This window comes from Lagopus muta, chromosome 6 (genome assembly GCF_023343835.1).
Source record: "Lagopus muta isolate bLagMut1 chromosome 6, bLagMut1 primary, whole genome shotgun sequence".
NCBI classification, from domain to species: Eukaryota; Metazoa; Chordata; class Aves; order Galliformes; family Phasianidae; genus Lagopus; species Lagopus muta.
Window position 1 is genome coordinate 35,575,140 of NC_064438.1, and position 25,588 is coordinate 35,600,727.

At 38.1% G+C, this 25,588-nt stretch overlaps 1 long non-coding RNA gene across 2 annotated transcripts in view; it reads right to left on the minus strand.

Annotated features, from left to right (window-relative positions):
• Positions 1-227: 227 nt before the first annotated feature.
• Positions 228-25,588, minus strand: part of LOC125694560 (uncharacterized) — a 121,870-nt gene continuing 96,509 nt past the window's right edge. The window contains exon 5 of one of the 2 annotated variants that reach the window (XR_007377604.1): positions 228-330. This is a non-coding gene — a long non-coding RNA (uncharacterized LOC125694560). Of the gene's footprint in view, positions 331-8,888; positions 9,000-25,588 lie in introns of those variants that run through there. The other variant, XR_007377603.1, reaches the window with a different exon arrangement.

Below are 25,588 nucleotides of genomic sequence, written 5' to 3' on the forward strand. Positions count from 1 at the left end.
AAGATTATACTCACATCTGATATTTAATATGAAACTAACACAGTAGGATAGTCCTGTATGTAATTTTTGAAATACAATACAGAAATTATTATAAATGTATTATATTACCATACAAAAGCATATTCTTAAATGTTCTGCTGCCATTTAAGGCAATTCAGTATTAACCAAACATCAGAACTCTGGTCATTCATTCGCAAATTTTATTTTTGCTTTTCTGTCTGTTTTGTAATTCAGAATCACTTGACAGGTTACTATGAGAAGCATTTTTTGTTGTTGTTGTCTTTTTCCAGCTAATCCAACACCTTCAAAAAGACTTCAGTTAATGGTTCTCTAGGAACAGAAGAAAATTCTTATGTTAGAGAACCTACATGGGTGGCCATTTTAAGATAGACAAAGTACTTATCCTCATACATAAACTTTAAAGTGTCATTTAGTCTGTCTTTACAGACAAAAAAAAAAAAAAAAAAAAAAAAAAAAAGGAATTAACTTACTGTTACATCTATCACTTATTGCATGGAAAAGTAGTAAGAATGTAAGAATGCTAAGGAACAAGAATCCCATTCTAAAGGCAGTAAGGTGCTGATTTAATTAATCACTCTTTGTGTCACTTTATTTTGACTGCTTGCTATGAATACATATCTCAGAGGATCATGTTCATAAAACACTTTGCAGCAGTATGTGAAAAGTCTTCTGAAATGAGTATGTGCTTGTTAAATATTTAGATAAAACTTGCACCAGTCAACAACACTGTTTTAACATCAATGTGGATGCACATCACTGACAGAGCACCACCTAGCCCCACCTCCTTGCCACTGAAATCTCCCCAGATCTTGTCAGTCCAAGGTGAAAACTATTATCTAAGGTAGACACAGACTAACAGCCCAGAAAAGAAACCAACAGATGTAGAGTGTCCAAAGCTACTGGATAGGACCAGTACAGCCCAAACCCCACTTCAGCTACATCTGAAGTTTCCCTGCTGACTGGAGCTATGTTTGCAGGCACCTTTTAATTTCACACCCACAATTCACAATTCGCAATTCACACCCACATCAATTCTTCTTGGTGGCCAAATATGAAAGGAGAAATATTACTTTGATTATTCCCTAGGTGAATTCCCCGCTCATTTTTAGCAACTGTATTTCAGTTCCTTTCAATGTTACTTAATCACAATAACTTAAAACACACTACAGAATATATTTAAGGTGAATTGCCATGTTTGGGCCCATGCAGATCTGAAGGGTTCTATTATGACCTTGCCTCAGCAGCACTCTTCTAGGATACACACTATACTTCAGCAAGATGTAATTTTCTTTTTTATCACCTTCCCCTCCCAAGTCACCAGCTCGGTGTCAAAAACACCTCATATCAGTTGGCAAGAAAGAATATGCACTGTGCAGCCACCTCAGCAATATCAAAGTTGCATCCAGTGCTGCTGTAACAACAGGCACTAACAGGGCAAAGAGCAGTCAACCAATCTAACATTTGTACAGATATATACAAGAGGAAAGTTTTGCATGGTATGGTTTCCTATCACATTGAATTAGGGTGAGATTTCAATCTTGCCTGTAATTTCAAGGTCAACTTCAGTTGACGTGTTCAAACTGGACTCTTGCAAAGAACTGTTTAACTATCACAATCACTACTTGCTAAGTAGTTCAGCCCAACTACTCAAGAGTTAAAACTAAAGTCCCAATCATACAGAAAAAAAAAAAAGTCCAAAGTCCATTGTTAGCAGGGAGAGGCAAGCACAAACAGCATGCTAAATAGGACATGCAAAAAGACTTCCATCACGTAAACAGGGATAATTATAGGGTTACAGAACATTCCCACAAAGTAGCAAGCAAATTTGAAAAGTCATATTGCTAACAAGGACAACTGCTGAGAGAAGACCTCTCTTTGGTGCTGGAACAGGAAGGTGGTCAAGGACAGAACTGACATGTCAACTGACTTTTAAAAAGAGCGCAAAAAAACCTGTGGCAGTCCTGTAAGGACAAAAAGATGGAGCTAAGCAAATTTTAGTCTATTTTTAAAATTAGACTGTCACCAGAACTGCTAAATGCTGTATTTCTGGCCCTGTTTTCCAAGACCATATGACAGTAACCATGAAGACCAACTTTTAGACACTCTATTAATTACTTTAAAACCTGTACCAGGCTCATCAGATAGTCCTGTCTCTCTCTGTAGTTCTCTTTTTTTCTGCTTCTTTCTATTAGAGACGCTCTAATTTCAAACTCTCCACCATTAGTTGTTAAACTAGCAACAAGAGAGAGAAGATTTCAAGGTCAAGTGCCAGAATGTAGGCAAAGAACAAAGGCATAACTGTAAAGACAGAAGATGTCATAAAGACATTAATCAATTAAAAGAGTGAAGAAAAGAAGTAGGAAGAAATGCTGCAGCTTACTTCAAAACAATAAGTGGGAAAGGAAATGCTGTATATTTGTAAGTATTTTGATAGGCTTATTCTCTGTATAGCTATGCAGTGTTGTAACTCTTAATACAGTAACACAGAAAAGGGAAGTATGGGATGTAATTGCTTGGGCAGAGTTGTGAGGTATGCAGGCATACGTGAGCTCTTGCACACAGACCAGAACAAACATGAACACTTATTGTTGATTCGATAAAGTAATACAGCATATTTTGCAGTGTGTGCCAGCCAGCTGCCAACTCACTGCTAAACTGAATGCACCTACAGTCTCTGCTGAGTGGTCTTCCTGCCCCACACAGCGTCAGAACTGCTCATTACTGGCATTTCCAGAGAATAAAGGAGATCTCTATGATTAGAGAGCACAAAATGATCTTGTTAATAAGTTTAAACATTTCTAGTTCACTCCTAATGAGAACATCTATGTGCCTACGACGTGATTAAGGGTTTTATACGAATAAGCCAAAAGAGCCTCTGCCTTCTCCCTTGCTTCACATTAGAATCCTAGCTTGATTATTAGTGGTGCTCCCTGAAGCTTACAAAGAATTCACAAATTTGGAAGAAGGCCAGTAATACTGATCACACCACTTAGGCGGGAAATTTCACAGATCTCTCTTTGCAACTTCCACTTCTTCACAGGGAAGTCTCCTTTGAAAAAGTCATTAAGAAAATAGAATTACTGGTGCAGCAAGTATAACATGGCACTCTATTTCCAGCAAAGTTACACAGACATACCAACTGTTTAACGCCAATATTAAGCATGGAACAATACTGACTGTATTTCCTCTTGGAATATGTGGGCATATCCACATATAAGCAAGTAATGGCAAGGCACCAGAATTTGCCAACCACGTGCCTACTGGCCTGTATTGTTGAGGAGGTTCCTAGGAGAAGTCAGGATGGTCTGATAGCTTCAACTGTTTGTACTCTGACAACCGTGGTTTGTTCTCAGAGGCAGTGTTGGACTAAAATTCAGAGCTGAGAGTTTGCCCTTGCTGAGGGAAAGTGGGAATGAGAAACCTGAAGGGAAAGTTCGTAACCAAAGCCCCAACGTTCTCCTATGCAGCACAAGCATGTGCCTACTCCTGCTTCTGACATCACACAATTCTCCAGCTGTGCTCAGGCAAGAATATTACCTTCAATCACTTTTCAATGAGTATTCTCATTAGTGCTTATGGTCTTACAAACAGCTGTGAAGGCAAGTGGATCAGTATGGAAAGCATTATGAAAGGACAGCAATTTTAAAGCATTTCCATTTAAAACTGATCTCCTATAAGGAAGAGAATGGAGCAGATGATCAACTCAAGTGATTCCACGATTTATGTTTTTCATAGCCAGTTTCTCTCAAGCTTACACAGCCATTCAATGTGTTGGGGTAAAAAAGAAAGAAAATGGCATTAAGCCCGTTTGTCTTAGTCCCTCTTACTGAGCAAGAGAACATCTTAATACATTAGTAAAGTCACACTGTTTTTGCTTCATCAGAATAAAACATCTATCCATAGATCAGGATATTTATATACTATACTCCAAAAGTAACCCGAAAAAAACTTTTCATGCTATCTCAAAAATTGTGCCAACTCTTTTCACAGCCAGAATACAAAATACTGCATGAGGTATTTGGTGTCTAAGAGTAAAATATATGTACATTAAACAACAGTCTAAAGCCCCTGGAAGACTGTTGCTTGTCCACCAGAACAAAATGTATCTCCTATAGCCTGGATCATTAGCTGTTTTTGTCTTTGTGGGTCATCTTTTTTTTTCTTCTTTTTTTTCTTTCTTTCTTTTTTTTTTTTTTTTTTTTTTTTTTTTTTTTTTTTTTTTTTTAAGATATTTGTAATGATTTATAAACAAACCACATCAGTTATGTGGATTTAAAAAAAAAAAAAATTAGTTTAGCTAGTTTATGGATGGAGTCCAAAACTTGTCTCACTGCCTCTAAAGTTTGATTCTCATCACATAACACAGTAAAAATAAATCACGATTTGCATTTCTCAACAGTCTTCAAATAACTACATGGAGTAAAGCCAAATCTAGCCTCTTCATTGAAACAAACAACTTTTATTTTCACATATCAAGATTGTTTCCCGTTCATGTGAAAAATAATTTCTGCCTTCTGATTTCCACCTGGCCCACCATACTACTTACTGCCAGCCACATTTTCTCTCCAGTAGTTCATGTACTAAGTGCTTTGAGTCAGCACGTTCAACCACAACAGAAAACTTTGATAGGATTTCCTTCAACCTCCAAATGGTTTAGGCACGTATTCAGCTCATGACTCAGGGTGCTTATCTGTCAAACGAAACTCCCTCTGGGATGTGAAGCACCATCATCTGAATCACTTCTCCTTTTCCTCCGAAAAAAACAAACAAACATTCAGCACACTTCTGAGCCTAGGTCCTTCCCATCCCTTACCCATCCCTGGCCAGAGGCAAGCTCCAGAAAACATGAAGAACATAGGCAGGATTGTTCTCAGCTTCTACCCTGTGCTTATTATATTGGCAAAGTTTGAAATAATTTGCTTCTGAAATTGTTCTTTTAAACACTGTTGTTCCAGAATATCAGCAAAATTGCAACATCACTCTTCATGATAAGTTACTACCTCCATTTTTGCATGCTTTCTTTCAGAAAACTCTTCTATTTATGTGATAGAGTATTAGACAATCAGTCCGTAAAAATAAAAGGTGTTTTCAAAATAGAAAGTTCATTTTTCTAGTTTTATTTTTTGACTGTACACCCAGGTGTTTGTGTGCTGTTTTTTTTTTTGTTGTTGTTGTTGTTGTTTGTTTGTCTTTGTTTTGTTGTTGTTGTTTTTACAATATAGGGGAGCCCCTCCAGATCAGTGTGAAGGAGATAAAAAGAAATAGGTCCTAGAGACATTTTAAAAGAGCTGCTTATGGCTAAGCAACCAATTCAACATGGAAAAGAAACAAAGAAGAGATGAATTTGTGCCTGAAAAATTTATGTTTCTTTTCTGTAAAACAAACCAGATGAGGGATACCCACACTTACTCATAAGGTAAGTAAATATAAGACAAAGAGGTCACCTGCATACAAATGTTAAATTGTGCTGCCATTTCTGAGATAGTAAATGCAACATTCCAATGTAGTTATTCCCATGCAGGCAGCAGAACAGAACATGAGTAGAAAGGGATGTGTGAATTCACAGTGGATGGTACTGGCTTAGACGTTTTCACAAAAAAACTCAGTGCTTTACCTGACATTGCTTCTCTGGTACCAAGATGTGCAGACCATAACTTCTGTAAGAGATTCATAAGGTGTAGGAATCCTAAACAAGCATTTTTCTGTGTTTGTTCTATCTTTGACAACCTCTTTTCATCTGTATACTTCTCTTTTTAAAAAGCTACCCACCAAATGTAATTTCAGAGGACTACCAGGTCCAGGGGCCATGGCTGTATTTGTTAAATCACAGAGTAAATATTCCCTTGTAAACAGTTAGCTTTATTAGTCAACAGAGTAGCTTGGTTATCTTTACTAAGATTGCTGGTCAAAGGAAAGAAAGAAGTGAAAGAAGCTGTCAAGAAGAAGGCATAAGCAGATAATGGGGACAAAGAGGGACAGGAATAGAAATTGAAGAGAGATGTACTGTAGATATGGAAGCAGAGAAGTCTGAACTACATAGGAAGCTGAGGATAAACCTTGTGAGAGCAGTAAGAAAGGAAGTTTCTATACGTGCATAGAATTGCACCTGTTAATCTACACAATGCAAACCCACAGGAAGTGACTCAGTGGTCAGAGCCTGACACACAAAAGAAAGCATCCTATATTCCAGGAAAAGGTATTTGGCTTATGTGTGGACATAATGTTTTTGTTCGAGTCTCAAACCACAACTCCATTTAGCTGTGTTTTTCACTTATTGCAGTTGCCCAATACTAACTCGCTTTTTTTTAAACTCAATCTATCAGAGTAGGAAGAACAATCTCTGAGGAGTATTTCAGTACTTTGCCTGCACTTCCATGAAGAACTGGAGTCAAAGTGCTCTTAGCACAAAATCCAGTCCAGTTTCTCTATGTGTCTTCATTCACTATGTGGCATTAATTAAAAATTAAGAAAAAAATCACCTATTCAATGCTCTAGGCCAAGCATATGAATGAAGACTATACTTCTCCCAGTGGGAGTAGTTAGTGTCACATAACCTTTTTCTCTTTATTGACAGAACAGCATCATAATATAGCATTGTCATATTTGTAAAAATGAAATTTTCAAATATAAAAATCCCAAGGACAAAAAGAAGCATTTGGGCACCATGTCTACTGAAACCCACTAAACTCACACTGCAAACCATTTAGGGTTTCAGCGTCTAATTCTCTTTGTTTCCTTGAAAAATTGAAACAGCTCCTCGTTATCAAGATTACTTCAATGTCAGACTAGCTACCATATTCACTTGCAGACAGGATGCGTGATAACTAGAATTTTCCTCCAACCAGCCACTGCCCTCTTACCTCAGAGCCCCTGAATGCATGGAAGTCTTTGTCTGGGGACTGGCTGGACCCAAGGCATGTAAGCAGCAGCAGCAGCTAGCAGAAGGTCACCTTTATACTACCCTGCAGATGTGCTCCTAGTGCCACAAGGCAGAGCTGTAGCTTGTAGTCACTATGGTTCTGTAGTAAAAGGCTTTTTCACTGATACAGCAGAAACTTAAGGTCAAAACATACCAATCATACCATATTCAGTTGAATTTTCTCTCTGGAAAGAGAGTATACAGGCCCTGTGAAGCTTTGTAAACTGCAGACAATTGGAGATTCCTGTAAAGTTTCAATGAGTTGTGTATTGAGTTGGTGTTAGTACTAAGGACAACAACTAATCACTACTGTTGTAAGACGTGCAGAATGTCAGGAGAATATAAAGAAGTGTTGTGCTCAGGAAGTGTATGATGTGACTAATAGCGGATGACAAGGGGTGTGGTTATCATAAGATATTCACCTCCTTCTGTGCCTTTGTGAAATGTGAAAAAATAAGTGTCCTCCTCATCTCTTAGTCTCATCTCTTAGGAACACGATAATCCACTAAGAACTAAACTTCCAGAAGTTATTATACTGTTCTTGTTAAAAGGCCTTTTGGGGCAGTTTCTCAGAAGTGAATTTTCTGAATAACTGTTTCAGCTAAGCAATTCTGGACACAGAACTCAGCTGAATTCATAGTAAATATTTTATGAGAAAGATAAGTAAATTCTTGAAAATAACTATTTCAAGTAACCCTAAATGTGTTTGGTGTTGGAATCCAAGTTCCACAAGTAGGATGGGTTATCCTACCTCTGACTCTCTCAGGGGACAGTTCAAGTCCCAGACTCAGCCTTGGTGAGAAGTCTCAAGGCAGGTAGGAATAAGCTGAGAAGCCAGTGGACATCTGCATCTAAAAGTATTTTTATGGGTGCAAGAGTAAGAGGACAATGTCATACTTCTCCAAAAAAAATGAGAGGAAGTGTAAAGTGGGGAGAAAAACACTGCAGGAATTTGAATAAGGTCATGAAAGTATTGGTCAAAAGAGAAGTTTAATCAAAAGATGGAGGGCTAGTAGAGCAAAACAGAAAGGAAATAATTAGAAATGAACAAACTGGGTCTGATAATAAGGAAGGGGGTGGGAGTAGAAAGAAACAGGGAAGCAGAAAAAAAGAATCTGAGAGAGAGACAGAGAATAGTTGGAAGAAAAACAGAAAAAAAAAAAAGCAGAAGAAGAGTTTTCCCTGTGACTTTTTTTCTTTCTTGTACATCTCTCAGAATATCTCACGTTTAAATTAATGAACTTAATTAATTGGACTATTTTCCAATGGAAAACAGCTATTAAAAAAAAATAAATGTGTACTGTACAGTACCCAAAAGCCACCATCAGTTCCAGTCCCCACACCCCATTAATGACCCTTTATTTCCACTGTATATTCACTATGTAGAGTACAGTCTAAACAGATCTACATCTGTATGCATTTCAGAGCATAAAGTACAGCTCATCTCTTCAGGACAATAAAGCCAACAAATTCCCATCACTCCCTGTAGATTTCACATAAAGATTCTGCAGAATAAATCAGTTTGTATTCTTATTGCAAAATCAATAGTGTGTGAGAAAGCTAGTAAGCAGTTGGTGGCAACAGTCAACTCCTTCTCCATCTCTTTTTCCTTTATTTCTTGTGAGGGAATCATTCTCTTCACCACCATCACCACCCATATTTTCACATCCATGTTAAAAACAACAACAACAAAACAGAAGCATCTGTATAACATACCTTGCTACTGCCAAAAATCTCATACACAGCTGCTAATGGATGACTGAATGTGGCAGTGATCAGTGAGATTATAACATTGTCCTCAATATCAACTAACTTCAAAACTCATAATTGTCATCTTCTTTGGGCTGGAGAGTCTATTTGTAGGAGACATCATGGGAAGTTCCAGACTATGGAGGACCCCAGAGGACAGGCAGTCTTGTAATTACAAAGACAGAACTTATCCCTGCTTTGTCCCTTTGTCACAGCCAGAATCAGACCAGGCTTTTGATATGTCTCTGCTTAACTTCAGTGAGAACATTCCATAATGACAGGGTTTGAATTCCAAGTTGTGCCCAGGTAACTGCATTAAGATAGAAGAAGGGTTACTTTTGGGTCAGAACATTGTACCACCAGTACATTTCTTTCATAAATTATTAGCAAAGTACTCCAGAAAAGATCAAGTAACCACAGACTGAGGATAACTTCCACGTTATTTCTCCAAATGCAAACTGATCTACATCCACTGGAGCAGAAACCAGGCAGGAGCAATATTGGAACCATATCCACCACAAGAGATTAATCACTAGGTACAGTGAGATTTCTGAATGTTCCTCAGACTGAGAACAGCCCACAGATAAGGGTACAGAATCTGTCTCTAGGAAATTCAGTGACAAAGAAGCCACGAACAAACATATGTTAAATGCTTGGGAGACATGCACATTTACACTGAAAGCATGAGGAACTTAATTTGCAAGAGCAAAACACAACAAATGCACTTGTTTAAAAACTAAATAAGAAATCTTCTTTCCCTACTTTTTTAATGTAATGACTACCACAGGGCATTTTTATCAGACTCAGGATCTGTGTTTAGTACACCTATAAATAAATAATGAAAACATCAGTTAAGGAAAATTAACTCAATGCGAGGAGTAGGCTGAAATACAAATGCTCTAGTGATAGAAAGCCTACTCACAGAACTGCCCCTTGGGATACTGGTTGATCACATATTCAGATATCTAAACACAATATGATGCTATCATATTATCTGCAAACTCTCGCTGGCACAATGTAGTCATGACACATGTCCTAACTACCTGATCAGATTGTAGTCCTTCAATAAAATATGATATGGCACAGATATTCACCTGTGTAGAGATGCACAGCTTTCAGAATGACTCCATGCAACATTTTTTTTTTTTTTTTTTTTTACAGGATTGGACCTAACTACCATTTGAAAACTGTGATGCATGCTTTAGATTGAAAGTCAGGTGATTTTTTTTTTAACTCTTCTTTAACCAAACAGTTGACTCACCTTGAAAATAGAATGCATGGTAGTGGGGGGATATAACATTCAGATACACAAGCTTGCTGTTATATTTCTATATATGCACTACAAGCAGCACAACAGACTGAGTTTTGCTCACTGTGGTGCTGATTCTTCTGGATGGAATTTCTTTTGTCCAATATTGTGCAGCCTTGGACTCTATCTTTTGCTGTGGATAAGAATTCATTAAACCTTCCACATAAATTGATTATTTAGTAGTGAATTGACTATCTAGTAGTGTTGAGGTCATGTTGCAATCTTTTCTTCTGCAGGGTCATTGACAGACTAACTTGGCTTTTTTTAATCTTAAGTTCTGCACTCCCCCATTGAAACTAGCTAGCTGATCTAAGTACACTCATAATAGAAAACCATGACAATTCTAGCAAACTAAGCTGTAAATTCCTGAAGAACATCTCTTCGTAGGTTCTAAGACACTGTTAGAGATAGCTGTTTTCTTCCATGTATTATAGAGTTAGGATCCTGGTAATCTATATTATGTATATTGTCATATAAATACTCAAATCTTCTCAAGAAGTGATTTATAAAGAGGATCTGATTTTTGACAGTAACAGGATGGCTTCTACTATCTTGAGAAATGAGATCATGCATTTTTAAAAAGCATTTTCAAAACCTGCTCTCAGGCACACTAGGCCTGAAATGAAAGTTATGTGCCTTGTCCACATCTTGTAATTAATAGAGAAGTGAAATAGAACTGTGAGAGAGCAAGAAAAGCATGGAGAGCAAGGAAAAAGTTATAAAGAGAGATGCAATAAATACATCAGTAAATAAATAAATACTGTAGTTTCAAATAGTAGACAGAGAGGGTGGCAACTGAGCTCCACTGAAGCTGACACACTTTTCTGACCCTATGTATTTCTAGTTCCTGGAAAATCCCAACAACAAGCAGCAAGAACACGTTCTCTCTGATAAGATTCTGTAATGTAGCAAATATTTATCTTTCTGACCAACAGTTTCTGCTGCTTGTTTTATGATGTTACAGAATAGTTGGCTCTGCACCTGAACTGGGGCAAGGCGAGTGCCCTCACTGCCTGAGCACTAACATGTTCCCACTGCATCGCATACCCCCAGTTCTCCTTCATTTGAGTTGAGACCCCACTGAAGTTGCCATCAAAGCACATGGAGGCAGAGGGTAAAGGTTGAAGCTAGGTTTCACAATGTCACCACTAGTTTGCTCATCAAAAATTAAGGCAGGAAAAAGGCTGTTTCTTAAAGTCTTTTGTAATAGATTCAATTGTTATAGCATTCATTGGGACTGTAGTCTGAACTTCTGTACCATGGTGGGAAGCTCTAGAAGAAAGCCACTATAAGGAGAGTTGGAAAAAATAGTCTCATCTGGATTTTTTTTTTTCTATCAGAAACAGACTGTCACTAAAAGAATGATGATAACATTTTAAAATGTCAAAACATCTTCAGAAATAGGCTGAGTGTGTAACTATTCTACCCTACTTGTATAGTGGCAAAGCTCAACCAACCAAAAGGCAAGCAGGTGACTAGTATTGGGGCGAGAAGGTGCTCACACAGTTAGGAATGTCTCTTCTACAGAGTCAGTGAAACTGTTCAGTAACACACAGAAGAGGCTATAACTTTTAACATAACTTGTAACTATTAATTCATCTTTCTTAGAGATATTCTTTGTGCACTCCACTTCCTTTTCTAGGTAAGTGTGCAAGAAGAAAAAGTCTGAGGTAATGTCATGTTTAACAGGCTGAATTCCTGCCATGAAGTCACAACCATGATTCTTATTTAAGGCATGTAGTTTCATATGTACCTTAAAGTTTTGGCATAGTACATTTCTTTAGCATACTACATTTCTTCAGGCTGAAATTCATAGTGAAAAACAACTTCAATCAATAGTTATATCCCTCAGAGTGTTCTACAAAGCTTTGATTGATTAACCCACCTTTTCTTTATTCATTCAGCATTGGATGAAGTGAGGAACATCCCATAAAATAAGTGAGATTTGTCCCCCTCTATTTCCCATCAGTCTTAGTTGTTCCCATTTCTGGACCAGAAGGAACAAGCTGTTTGGTTTATTTCTCAATTTAAGCTCTGAAAGCTTGAAAAAAATCTATTCCCTCCATGGGAAATATACCAAGAATTTATCAGAATCTCAAAGATTCCATCACTTTGGGGGTTTTAGATTCAGCCCTATGAAGAATAAATAATTCCAACTTGGGATGAAGCCAGCTAGAAGGTATTAATAACATAATCTCTGTTGCTTCCTCAAGGACTCTTCTCTGGGTCATTGTTTGGCCTTTCTGGATGGGTTTCTTTGACAAAACCTTTGATGTAATAGTAGACAGGATAGAGAATATCATACTATCAACATGAAGAGTATATAATTCTTATGAAATAACAAAACTCTGTCCTTTTCGCTTTTCAAAATGATCACTTCTCACTTTCATCCTAACAATTCTCACCATTTTTCCTAAATTAGACAAAGTTAGAGTCCAAAATATATAAAAAAAAAAAAAAAAGAGAAATAGTTTGCTTGCCCACTATATTTTCCTAGTACATTTTTAATTCCAAATTAATTCAAAATTATTTCTCTGCAAGAGAAACTTGGGGGAGGAGAGGAATTAGTACTTAAAAGGCCATAAAAGGATAGCAAAGAAATCCCAAATGTTGCAGAATTCATCTAACTCCAGTGTATGTAGAAACAAAGGCCAAGTTTTTCCAAAACCTTGAGGTTCTGCTTTGAATCCTAAAACCTTTTTATGACCTTGCATTATGGTAGGAGTAACACAGTGAAGAAAGGAATGATGTACATTTGGCACTATGAAACCACTAATTATTTGGGTACTTATACAGTTCTTTCACTCCATTCCCAGTTATTAGAGCGCATTTGAGGTCATTCATGTCTTGTAGTTCAATAAGCATAATTCCTGTCATCTATTTTGCCTAGGTTAATTTTTGGCTTCAGAATGCAGAATGCTAAGTTGTTTGTCACAACAACTGTGTTAACATGACTTTGGCAGTACCTCTATCAGTTCCTCTTCCAGTGCGCACAACAGCCTGCATATACCTTGCTGAAGGGAAAGCACATGAGTTCTGTTTTGAAATTCAACACTGGAGCTTTATTTTAGAAAAAGTAATTAAAGTTTCAGTGTGGATAATGAGCACAAGTAGGTTTGAGTCTATTTGCTTATCTGATTATTCACGAATTTCTCTTTCAAATATTCTTCTGCATGCACTGTAATCAAACCAGTCCACAAATAAATCAATGTTGTCCTTGATTGTTTTTGTCCTTCTTCTGCCAGATATGTATCCTTCACTGGGACCTGATAGTGATATGACTTCTGAATTCAGATTTCATTCTTGATATTCCCTAGTCCTTAGGAAAGATCTGAGAGCATCTTCAGGGACCTAGGTACTCACAGATAAATTCAAAACACTTAAAGACACTGTGGCAGCACACAGCACTGCCAAAGCAGCAGAGAGCCTTCCATATTGATTAGTTCCATCTTTAATGTATATGATAGTCTTGCAGTGTTTGCAAATAACCCTTTTTGTATGAAAACAGCAATGGCTTAGTCAAAGCCAGATCAAAGAGGCACTCATGATTCACATCCACTAAATAAACACTGATGCCTGATGGCAGTAATACAGCTATTTATATTCATTGCTTGATTTAACCAGTGGCATTCCTTTAATATGATAATAAGCACAGACTGTTTGCTATGAAAAAAAAAAAGAGAGAGACTTGAGTGCTAAACTTGCTCTTAACACCAAATGAAAATGATATTGGTGGGCAAGTTGAGATGTGCTAATTAACTTCCGCTATAGACAAAATCAGAAGTTTAATTTAGATTATGCTTTGGAATTTCACATGAACAAATAAGCTGACAACTTCAGTGGGAGATGAGCACTTGAATGCATTGGAAAATCTGGTTGCCAGGTCCCATTGGCAACCTCTGCATTTCACTGAAATCACAATCTTGCAAATCTATTGTTTCATTTTCTCTGTAGTACCTAGTGTTGTAAATGAAGGCAGAGCAGTCTCTTAAATAGTATTACCATCAATGACTGCAGCCCTAACACCTCAAAAACTGCACTGAACTGGTCTGAAACCAGCAACTAGTCCGCAGGAGTAACATGGATGAGGAAGGCAGCTGACAGCTGCCCATCTCTGCTGAAAGGGAACCTATGGCTGGTGTTATGCCACAGATGCTCCTAGATGACTTGCATTCTGCAAAGGGTCTTCCAGATCCTGCTGGTCCACAGCCATTTCTGGTCATTGTCATTTTTCAGGGAAAACATCTGCCCATGTTAGTCATAAGCACACCTTGGCCAAAAATAATACATCAGCATGAAAACACAACACACAAAATAACATGAAAGAACATGCCAGAAAAGTGTAATTTCATTCTGCCCTTATTCATACATTTGCTATTTGGTGTTACCGTCTGGTCATTGCTGGAAACAGGATACTTTTCTAGAATGACCTTCAACATGGCTACCTATGGCTTTTCCTCCGCTTCATCTCTTACAGCATGTGTTCCCAGCCAAAAGCCTTCCCTAGGCTGCATCGAATGATGAGGAACTATCTTAGGTTGGGGGGATGACCTTAAAGATCATATAGTTCCAAGCCCCCTGCCATGGACAGGGCTGTCACACACTAGTTCAAGCTGCCCAGGGCCTCATTCAGCCTGGCCTTGAAAGTCTTCAGGGATGAGGCATCCACAGTTTCTCTGGGTAACTCATTCCAGTGAATTAAAATCAATTGAAGTATCACAGGAATCACAGGACCTTTTGAGTTTGACCTTAAGAATGACAAACAAAGTAGGTTCTAGTCGGCAGCCAACAATGAGAAAGGCCCCAGAAAGCAAAGTCTGATGGATGTTGCACCCATGATGGAATGCAGTTATTATGAGAAAGTTCAGCAATGTGTGAATCTCTTTCTTACTCATTGGAAACATACCCAATGTAAACAGAGTGGACAGACTCTCTACACTCGCTAGTATCATGACATAACTAAATGGGGTAAGAGCGGGGTGGAAAAACAAAAAAAACACGGCTCCATGTAGACAAGGCATCAGAATTTTCCCAAATAGCAACACTTATCCTCATTTTCTTTCACCATTCTGCTTTAATAACAACTTTCGCTCCTTGAATGCCTTAAGAATTGTAAACAATGTTTCCATTAGGTTATAGAGGAATGTTATAGATTTGTCTTCATTTCTCAATTTTGGCTTTTTGAAACAGTGACATGTCACAGCAGAGACACATTAGATTTGGAAATCAGGAACTTTTTCCTCCACCTTCACATACATTTACCTTTCTCCATAGTTTACTATTATTTGATCTATTGGTAAAACTTATCTGATTTGGATAAAGAGTGTTCTTTGATGGCCCTGCATGCCATAAAATAGTAGCAGAACTCTATTTCCTGCACTGCTGATAAGGCTGCTTCAGTTTTAGAGTTGTGCTTTGACTTATTTGCTGATTTTCTTGATAAACAGAAAGGCTAAAAGCCTTGAAAGGAAAATGAACACACATTATGTCAGAATAACACTGAGGAATAACTGGTCTGCTAGCACTTCAAAGATAGCTTGTACCTCCTTATTAAATAGCACCAAGTGGAATTCGTTATTTCTCTGATAATTAATGAAGAAAGTAGATGTTACTGTAACCAGCAATTTTGAATGAGATTTCAAATCCTTGTGTGTGTCCAATATACTGATGAAAAAACACTAATTGCATCTTGAAGGAAACACAGGTCTCTTTAAGAATTTTTTGCTTTGATAATTGGGAGTGCTTGAAATAACATGCTCCTTGTAACTTCCATATCCCCAACAGCATCTAATGACTCAGACCTGTTTCCTCAGAGATGGATTTGACACTGTCCCACAACCTCCAAAGAACCCATTGTGACAGAGCATTTGCAGCCCACTAACTCTTGCCCTGACTCATAACCATATGATCTCTTTCAAAGACAGCTGGAAGATACATCTGTTTCTATGGCATACCGCCCAGATGAGAACAAGGAAATCCCCCACTGTCTCCATCAGTTGCAGTCCTTATTCATTAGGAAGTAGTTATTACTGTCAGGTAGCTACTTTCATTTCCTTCTATCTCTTTTGTGAGGTTGGGGATAAAACACAGATACTTTGCAGACTTAACACTGAGCTGGACCACAAATTAAATTTAGGGTATTTAACATTTAAGGAGTTTGGAAGGCAGCCTTATAAATGAAATTTATCTAGTTATTCCTCCAGTCTTTTAAGATTGGATGCTAGTGTTACTCTACAAATGCCTGCAGACTGTTCTCATGGCCTTTATGAAGTTGTTCAAATTGAAAAATGTGTGTAGGTTGTAAATGCCCTTCAGTGTAACCTTGAAAATACATTATATTCTCCTAGAGTCTGGCTGTCTAATGTCATTTGTAGAATGTGTGTGCTGTTCTTCAGCTTTTATCAAGTGCTACTTTAAGAAGCATAATTATTTTCCTGAGAATAGTTTACCTAATTTTTATGAGCAAGCCTCTGCAAAAGTGATCCTAAATTGGTTAAGGAAGGCTTAAGCTGGCCCTCTCATATGAGAAGACTCAGGCAGAGCATTTGCTGAATTGAATGGAACGCAGCACTTCTTGGAAGTAGTTAAAAATGCAAAGCTCTGCATGAACACAGGAGTCTGCAGTGGGTTCTCTACATCTATGGAAGAGAGCTGCATAACAACTGTTGCCATTGCAGGTTGTTTTCCATTCTCACAAAAGAAACCTTGAGATCAATTGCCTTAAACTCCCATGACAAAGATAAAAGCAGAAAGCCTGATTTTTCTACCAACACGCAGCCTCACCATCCCCAAGAAAGAGATGGGACCAAGTAAAATTCACACTGACCAGAATATTTAAAGCTAAGCAAAAGTGAACATTAAAAACCTACTTCTAGATGAGGAGATGCAACATGCAGAAGTGAACAACAACAACAAAAAATTATCACTCACAGATTGCAGCTGTTTGGAGTGCTAGGGAAAAAAAACACTGTCCGCCCACAGGAAGGCAGTCCAAGACTAGTCCTAAGGATAATACTCAGTTTCTATTGCTTAACTTCTTGAGGGGTCTTTGCAAAGGCACGAATAATTTATTCACAGTCTACAACTTAGGACACTTTGGAATAAGGGAAGTGAAGCAACTGGCCTTAGGCAAATCAACGACAGACCTATGAAGAGAATCTTCTTAAAACAACTAATCAGCAATCTCCAGGCTTAAAGAAAAGGGTATTTTGGCAGCTACACCCTATCACTTTCTCACAAAGCCAGAGAACACAGATCATGGGTGAGGGCCTTATCTCCGTTCTGGCATTCTTCCATCTGCTAAAAATGTCCTACAAGCCCTAGTTCCTGCCAAGGGAGGCCTCTGTGCTTCAGTCAGCACTGGAGAAAGTCCCAAGGCTCCTGAAGACTCTCTCCCCCTCTCCAGTTTGGGTTCCCAGCAGAAACCCACTCCTCCCCTCTCCAACAGGACTGTCTGGAAACAAGTCCAGCTGGAACAAGAGCCAAATCATGCTCCAGAAAATGCAGACTGTATTTTTGAATGTGTTACCTAAGAGTGACCTCCACTGTCTGAACCAAGCGCTCTTATCTCTTTATGGAAAACTGCTATTAGAGTATGAAGCCCAAAACAATATAAAAATAATAATAAATAAAAAAATAAGGAGAATTTTAAGGAAATGAACACTTCACGAATTCTCCACACATGCAAGTCTCGGTGCCTTAAAATTTTATCTGTGCAGAACAAATTCAACAGCAAACAGACAAGTAAGGTTCACAATGGCTCATCATCAGCAGTAAGTTTCTGTGCAGGAAAATGCAATTTTGTAGCACTGTGTGAAGATTTTAAAAAATAGAAATAATTTTTAAAAAACATCTACAGCTGTAGATGCTTGCAGGGACACCTGCCCTGGACTGAGAACTCAATTTTTTTTAACTTGGCTTCAGCTCTTTCTTTGCTGTATTTTACCTCCCTCTGAGATCAAATGCTGAAAAGGAATTGTAAGAATTCTTGCAGATGTCACAGGCAAAAAAAAAAAAAAAAAGCCTTGTGCATGCTCCCTCAAATCAATAATCTTCAACAACATGCTACTTTCTAAATCAAAATACTTTTCTACCTGCATGGCAAAAGTGGGGACCACTAGGATTTGCTGACATCCAAAATCAGCAGCCAGGTGAATGCCCACCTGAAGAGGCCCTCCTAGGCATGATGGCACTCTATTATATTCTGAACCCTTCTCTTGACAAGGCACTACTACCATAACACCAAGTTCCTACAGAATCACAGAATCATAGAGGTTAGAAGGGACCTCCAGAGATCATCGAGTCCAACCCCCCTGCCAAAGCAGGTTCCCTACACCAGATCACACAAGTAGATGTCCAGGCAGGTCTTGAACATCTCCAGAGAAGGAGACTCCACAACTTTCCTGGGCAGCCTGTTCCAGTGCTCCGTCACCCTCACTGTAAAGAAGTTCTTTCACCGTAAAGAACAACAGAAAATTTCACTGCAGGATCTTGCAGGTATTCTGGACTCAAAAATCAAGGAAAAACTTTGGAAAGCTTTGAGGAAACTGAGGGCATGTATTATTTGTCAAACTGAACATGAGACTGGTGCTTGCTCACAACAGCTACAAACAGCTGCTTCCCAGACAGAATTCTCTGTTTTGACAGGTTTTCACAGTACAAGATTGAGCCAAAAACCTAGCGTTCTACTCTTCAGTAAATTCACTTAAGAGTGTGATTATGGTGCATACATTCTGATCAGTTTCAGAGGTTTTGCATATGATAAAATTGATCAGGAAGGCAATTCTGCTGATCAATAAGGACTTGCAGCTATCAGTTCTAAAGCAACATGGTGAGCTGTATTCATTTTCTCAGATTTTCATATCATCAAAACAGATGCCCAACTCTTCACAATTTTCACTGCACCCAAAGCACAGCAAAACAGAAGATTTGGTACCAAATGTATCCTTACCACCCCTTTTTGTTTCCTGGGAAAACTATCTCCATAATTTCCTTAAAGGACTTCATTGCTCACACCCCTATACTTGGCAGTTCCATTTCCCACCTACATGGCAAGCACAGTGTTAGAACATCAAAATAACAAAGTGCTGATGGCAGTATGCATACTTAGCCACATAATAGTTCATGCTATTGCTTTTCTTCAGCTTACAAAGGAGAGAGAAGGAGGGGGGGGGGGGGGGGGGATAAAATGCAAAGTTCTCTGTCACTGCTGACTGGGTTCCTCCAGTGCCATCACAACTGGGTGGTTCACCAAGGACTCCAGGCAGAGGCTGCAGTGGGATCGCAATAGTAGTGACTTCGCCTTCCAAAACAGGGTTGGTTAATGAAGCAGGGGAGCCTGCAGAGCTTGTAAGAGTGGGACCCAGAGGAATCATGCAAGATAACTTCTTACTTTCTGATTTTCAATTAAATTTGACATTTTTGAGAGCGAGCTTGGTTACAGACTATTAATCTGCGGCTGAGAGCCAAAGAAGAAAACACTTCAGTGAGAAGAAATGAGCGCTGAAAAGCTTTGTCTGTGGTACAGCAAGTTAAGATGATTTTAGTGAGTTTTGAGAAACACAGCTGCACTTCACTTCTGTGTTACCAAGACACATTCATGGAATTCTATCAAAAAAGAAATAGTGACCTTTTCATGACCATTTTCTTCCTTTCTTTTACACTAAAAAGATCTATCAACAGTGAAATTTGAACATTAAATGATGTTTGCAACCAGATGGGAAAATCCATCATGATCAACCTGAAGTGAAAGTCTTGCAATACACTGAGAACATCTAACTGGACCTCCCGAAGGAGTCTGGAAGGAGCTGAATTTACAAGTTCAAGCAAATCAGGATGAGATGAAAGATTCAGAGGAAAAACATGAAAAATGTTATGATTTTTATCTGGAAACTTATTATCTAGAGTGCCTAAAAGAGATTTGCATGATAATTACTTGAGTTATAAACTGAAAAATGAAAGCAAACAACAAATTTTATTATGAAGAGAAACTACCACTTAGTTGTACTACTACTTTTGAAGCTGACACCTAGTCCTTGTTCAGCTGTTATTCAGGAAAACAAAAGTTCAACTTCAGCAATGGAATAAAGCACAATGTTGATTTACAAGTTTAGGGAAGATCCACAATCTCAGTTTTAACATTACGTCTTGAATACATCTCTTAAAACAAATAAACAGAAGGAAACTAAAACCACACATCGTGGAATCTGAACAGGTACCTGCAATCTCAGAATAAGCAAGTGTCAAATGAATACTTCCTCTGGAAGTTTTGGAAGCAGATTTTTTATCATGTGTCTCTAGTATACAGGAAGAACCCCTGGAAAAGAATTCCAGTCAAAAAGGAAATGGAAAGTGTTCAGCACCAGATGGAGGGTATCTGCAGAAAATTTTCACTGCATGTTAAGACTTTGATCATAACCAGGCAGTAATGGAATTCAAATGACTATTAAAACAACTTATCAGTGTGAGAACAGTAAAGCAAAATGAAGGCAAAAGTGACCTCACTGGTAAAAATTATAATTCCCCTTCAATGTCAGTCCATTAATGATAGTAGTTGCTACAGCTTTTGATCTCAGTGTCTTAACCCTTTAGCTTAAGCTATAATTGCTCATTCTTTGAGCTCTGGAGGTTTTGCTAGAAGTCATTTATGGACACAAGAGGAAGGGTCGATATCACTGAGCTAGTTTGTGGAAGGCTTCTCTTTAACTGCTGTTCAGTGAACCATAGTTATGTATTTTAAAATAATTATAAGTGATTTGTATAATAAAAGAAAAAATATATTTCAAGCATTTATCAACTGCTGAAAGATCTAAAATAAAGATCCATCAAGCTAGTTTCCTATATGCTTATTTTCAGCCCTTATCTGTCCTGCTTCTTTTGGCAAGGAAAAAGAAAGCCTGCAGTGAAATCATTCTTGTTTCTGTGCAAAACTCACAAGCTGAAGTTCAAAACGCATTGCACATATGATCAAAGAGTACAGATGTGTGAGATTTTATCAACAAAGGGTAAATTACACCCAGTTGATGGATTCAAGCACTATCATTGAAGAAAACCTCCTGAACTTTACTGCATTGCAGAAATGAAAGTACTATTGATACAGTGAGACAATTTACTATTTACTTTGGAAAGTACTACTCATCTACTTCCTTAAGCTGGTGCTCCAAGAGTAATTACTGGACATTTTTAAAGAGAAGTCTCACCTATGAGAAGTATTTCAGCAGTACAGCTTCAATGGGAAAAGATCCAATCCACTCTGTTCACCTGTCTGATATTTTTATAAATTTTAGAGATTCCATTTTACACCATGAACAAAAGGAAGCAGAGAAGGTCTCATTTCACATATGTCAAATGTAGGCATATGGCTAAAAAGAGTCTAATAATTTCTGTACTCTGGACATCCTGGAAGCAATGCTTTCCAGAGAGCAAACCATCACAGACGACTTCAACTCTTCATAAACCCCTCATCCCACTGTCTTGAGATATAGCTGGCACATGCACATTGGAATAAAAGCCAAACACAAGGCACAAAGAAAGTTAGGAGAAGAGAGGAAGTGCTCACTTACAAAAAATTCTACTTATGTCACTTTCCATAGCACCATATGGATCTTTATCATAGCAACGGGAATAAGAGACTTGTTTTGTCAGAACATCCTCCAGTTATCTTACCATCAAACCACACTGTATCTTTTCAAATTAATTCATTACTCCACTGCCCAATTCAGCACAAAATCCCAACTCATCCATAAGGCAAGCCCATTCTGTATAGTGAAAAAGCAGTCTCAGAATTTGCTAGCCTTTGGGCCAATATCCTCTCAAGCATTTCTCTACACTGAAGGAGTAAGGAATATGAAGATCACATCATGTACAGGCAATTAGAAGATTCAGAACACTACAACAGTCAGAGAAGACACACATAAACATATTTATTCTCAAGACTGTAATTTCAAGAAAAGATTTGCTCAAATACTATATTTAGCTACATTCAGGAAGAGCAGTTAAAACCACAAATAGGAATTAACAGCTGTAATGACTAACCATCAGCTACAGATTAGATCATTTTCAGGATGTAGAGAGAAAGCTGTGTCTGCACTCTTCAAAGCAGAGTGACTTGATTTAGATGACTGCAGCCTCCCATGAACTGCTTCCCTCTTGCCTATCACCAGCCTTACCTCCTCGTCACTTCTCTCCCTTGAGCAGCACTCATTCCCAGGCTCCCCATCCCAAATGTATCCCCATATAAAGTAGGCAGCAGGAGTCATGATCAGGACAGGCTTGGGATAAAAAGGGAAGAAAGGATGTCAGACAAGGCAGGAGAGTATAGCTGGGCTGAAAAGGACCAGCACTGCTGCTCTGTTGAGACAGGGCAAAAGAGACAGATGTAGTTTTCAAGGCAAAAATAAGTGTTTGGAAGTTTGGACAACACTTGCAATACCAGCTGTGAGCTGGATTTCTTAGAGGCTTTGCATCAAGTCACTAAAAAGGATACTACAGTAAAGGTGCTCCGATGGAGGGCATTTCTGTAATAAATATGTAGGAATCAACAAAGGCACTGCTTGCTTACTATTTTTTAAATTGAAATGTTCCTCACTTTTACTAATTCCCAACAAGCTTTCATTGCATTCATAGGACAGTTAGAGGCTCCCTCCTCTGGCTATATTTAACACCTATAAATTCCCATTAAAATCTTTGCAGGAGAGTAGCAAAAAATCTGCTTCGTATCATTAAGCAGGAACTCAAAGTCCTGCAGGAATTGTATTTTTATGACAAATTAGTCATATTTTTCCTTTCAGTGGAAAATCAACTGGTACATTTTCAGCCCCTAATTGAATGTCACAGTTGTAACTTGAAGTCAAGAAAGATAAAGCGTAGTAAGAAGGGGAAGGACAAGAATTCTCTTTCTTTCTCCTTTTTCTTGAAAGATCAAAACCATAATAAGATAGGTCTGAATTTCATGAAATTTGGGATCTGTATAGGCTTGGAAAATAATTTCATTTGAACATTACAGCTCTTATATTTAGTTTTAGAATGATGTACTTCTAAGTGCCTCACAGCATCAAATGCAAGCTTCTGTAATTGGAGTTTCTGTCTTACTGATATTTCCATGACATTGAGCGCAAATTCTGATTATATTTTATTTAAATTGTTCACAGCTTTTACTCCAGATCAGAATCATTGCATGTGAGTTTCTGAACTCAAATGAGTCATATCACTGTATCGCTTTGAGCCCACATAAATACACCAACTTCTGGTGGCTAAATCACAGAAATCACACATTTTATGGGGCTAAATTAGTTCAATTTTACTTGATATCTGAAACATACCAAGTTTGAGAAAGCATCTGGATAAATGCTAAAATTTAAGTAAGAGTGACAAGGAGAGTCATACAGAAGACTCAAATGTTTGTCACGGCTCAGAGGGCATTAACCAGCTGTCCCTGCCAGCCCCCACTGGGCTCCCCCCACTTTGCCCAAGCACAGGAACCTACATCAACCCTGGGGCTGCCAGCCCCAATCCCATTGAGGCCACAGCACAACTGGGCTCCAGCTCCCCACAGCCCTGCCCAGCTAAGGTCCAGTCTGAGCCAGGCCCATGTCCTTAGAGAGTTGGCTGGTGACCGAGGCTGAGGGTTGTGCAGTGACCCTGACTGGGGCGCTGGAGTGGGCCCTGCCAGCTAGACCCTGCCCTGCTGCCTGTGAGGACCCATGGCATACTGACAACTTCTACACTATTTTTTTTAATTCTTTATGGTCTACAGAGCTCAAAAGCCCTCAGTGTTAATTTCATTGGGTACTGGAATGTTTATTAATTCAAGATAAAATCTACTCCTGTGCAGAAAAAAAGGCCTCTGTGAAAATATACGCACCACAACAATATATATCAAAATTTCATTTCAACATCTTACTGCAGAACTGCCTGATTTCCAACTTTTCTCTGGCAAGGACTGCTTTTTTCCTCTTGTATTTTTACATACCTTCCTGGACAATGCCAGGCAACTGAGCAGGAAATTGTCATCCTGGAAAAACTACATAATCTTGATAAATTCGTTGAAGTCTCAAAGAGGAACAAAATGGATTAAGACCAATTAAATTATTTTGTACTCAAACTCGATCAGATAGCCCTAGAACTGTCCTGTCTTCCTTCTCTTCTTCTCTGCATCCCCACTATGGTTACTGCACCAAGCTTGTTTTAGCTGAAAATTAGGAAAAAAAAAATAATGTCCTTTATCTTATTCCTTTTCTTAGCTGTGTTTTTATGTTAAAACTCAGGATTCAGCTACCCTTGAAGTTACTGGAACGTATGATAAACCAGAATGAAATAAGGGAAACCAAGAAAATCATTTTTTATTGTGATTTGCTCCTCTCTATTTCTTCAGTGCTGGATAAAATTCTCAAAATTTTTATAAGCCATGCGAAGAATCCTCCAAAATTCAGGAAAGGGAAGGTAAAACCTCAGCAAGTTGCCAGTTCCTAAGCAATATTCAGATGGGTAAAACTCAGTAAATTGGCATGACATCTTCCTAGCAAGAAACAAATTACAAATGCTTAGATCCCATGGTATTTCTTTTGCAAGACATTTTAAAATGTAAAATCAATCTGCAAATTACAGAAGTAAAAACATTATGAGAATAACAGAACAATTTTTTTAAAAGTCAGACTGTGCATGGGCATTCTAGAAGACAGCAATGTAATGCTCAGAGATATAAAGAAAAATAAAGTAAGGGTAAGTGCTGAAATCACAATGAAGTATGACAGAGATTCAAGAAAACCACAGCTTAGACCAAATCCCAAATGCTTTATGTCAGAGATCAAATATGATGGTAATATTGAATGGAGATTTAAGAAAAGAGTGGCTAAAAAGAACAAAAATGGAACTGAAGTCAATGTGTTAGAGTGGAAAGAGGCTGAAGACCTCCACCTTTCAACTTGTTATTATCAAGTCTCTAAAAGAAATGAACCTGCAACTCCTGAAGCCACTACAAAGAATTCATTATCAAATCTTCCAAAAGATCATACAGCCAGAGAACCACAAAAGAGGAAAAAACATAGCATGGTTAAATAGAGGATCATTAGAGGATCTAACCACTATTGTACACAATTTCATAGAACAACCTTAGATGTAAAGCACAATTAAAGACATGGATGAAAGCTGAAAGAAATACTGCTTAGGTTTACTAAAAGTAGAATAGACAAGATTAAACAAATAATTATTAAGAGTGAGGAGACGCAACTGATTCAGTCAACCTGGACACTAGTACAGTACCTAATGTGACAGAGCATAAAAAAGGAATAATTCCATCAAAAGCCTGTTAGATTTTAAGTTAGAAAAAGAATTCTCTAAAGGTGAAATTACAGGGAAATGAAAAGCCTAGATATAAAGCAAAATTAATAGGCAGTTTCTCATCACTGTGTTTAACAAGTTTGATTCATAATTTCTTTAACAAATCTGGTACAGAAAATGCGATGACACCATTAAGATCTACTGCCATCTCCACAGATAAAGGCATCAATACAAAAGAAGATCAAACTGTTGTTAGAAAAAAGCTGAACGACCTTGAAAACTGGAACAAGACAGAAGGAATGAATGTCATTAGT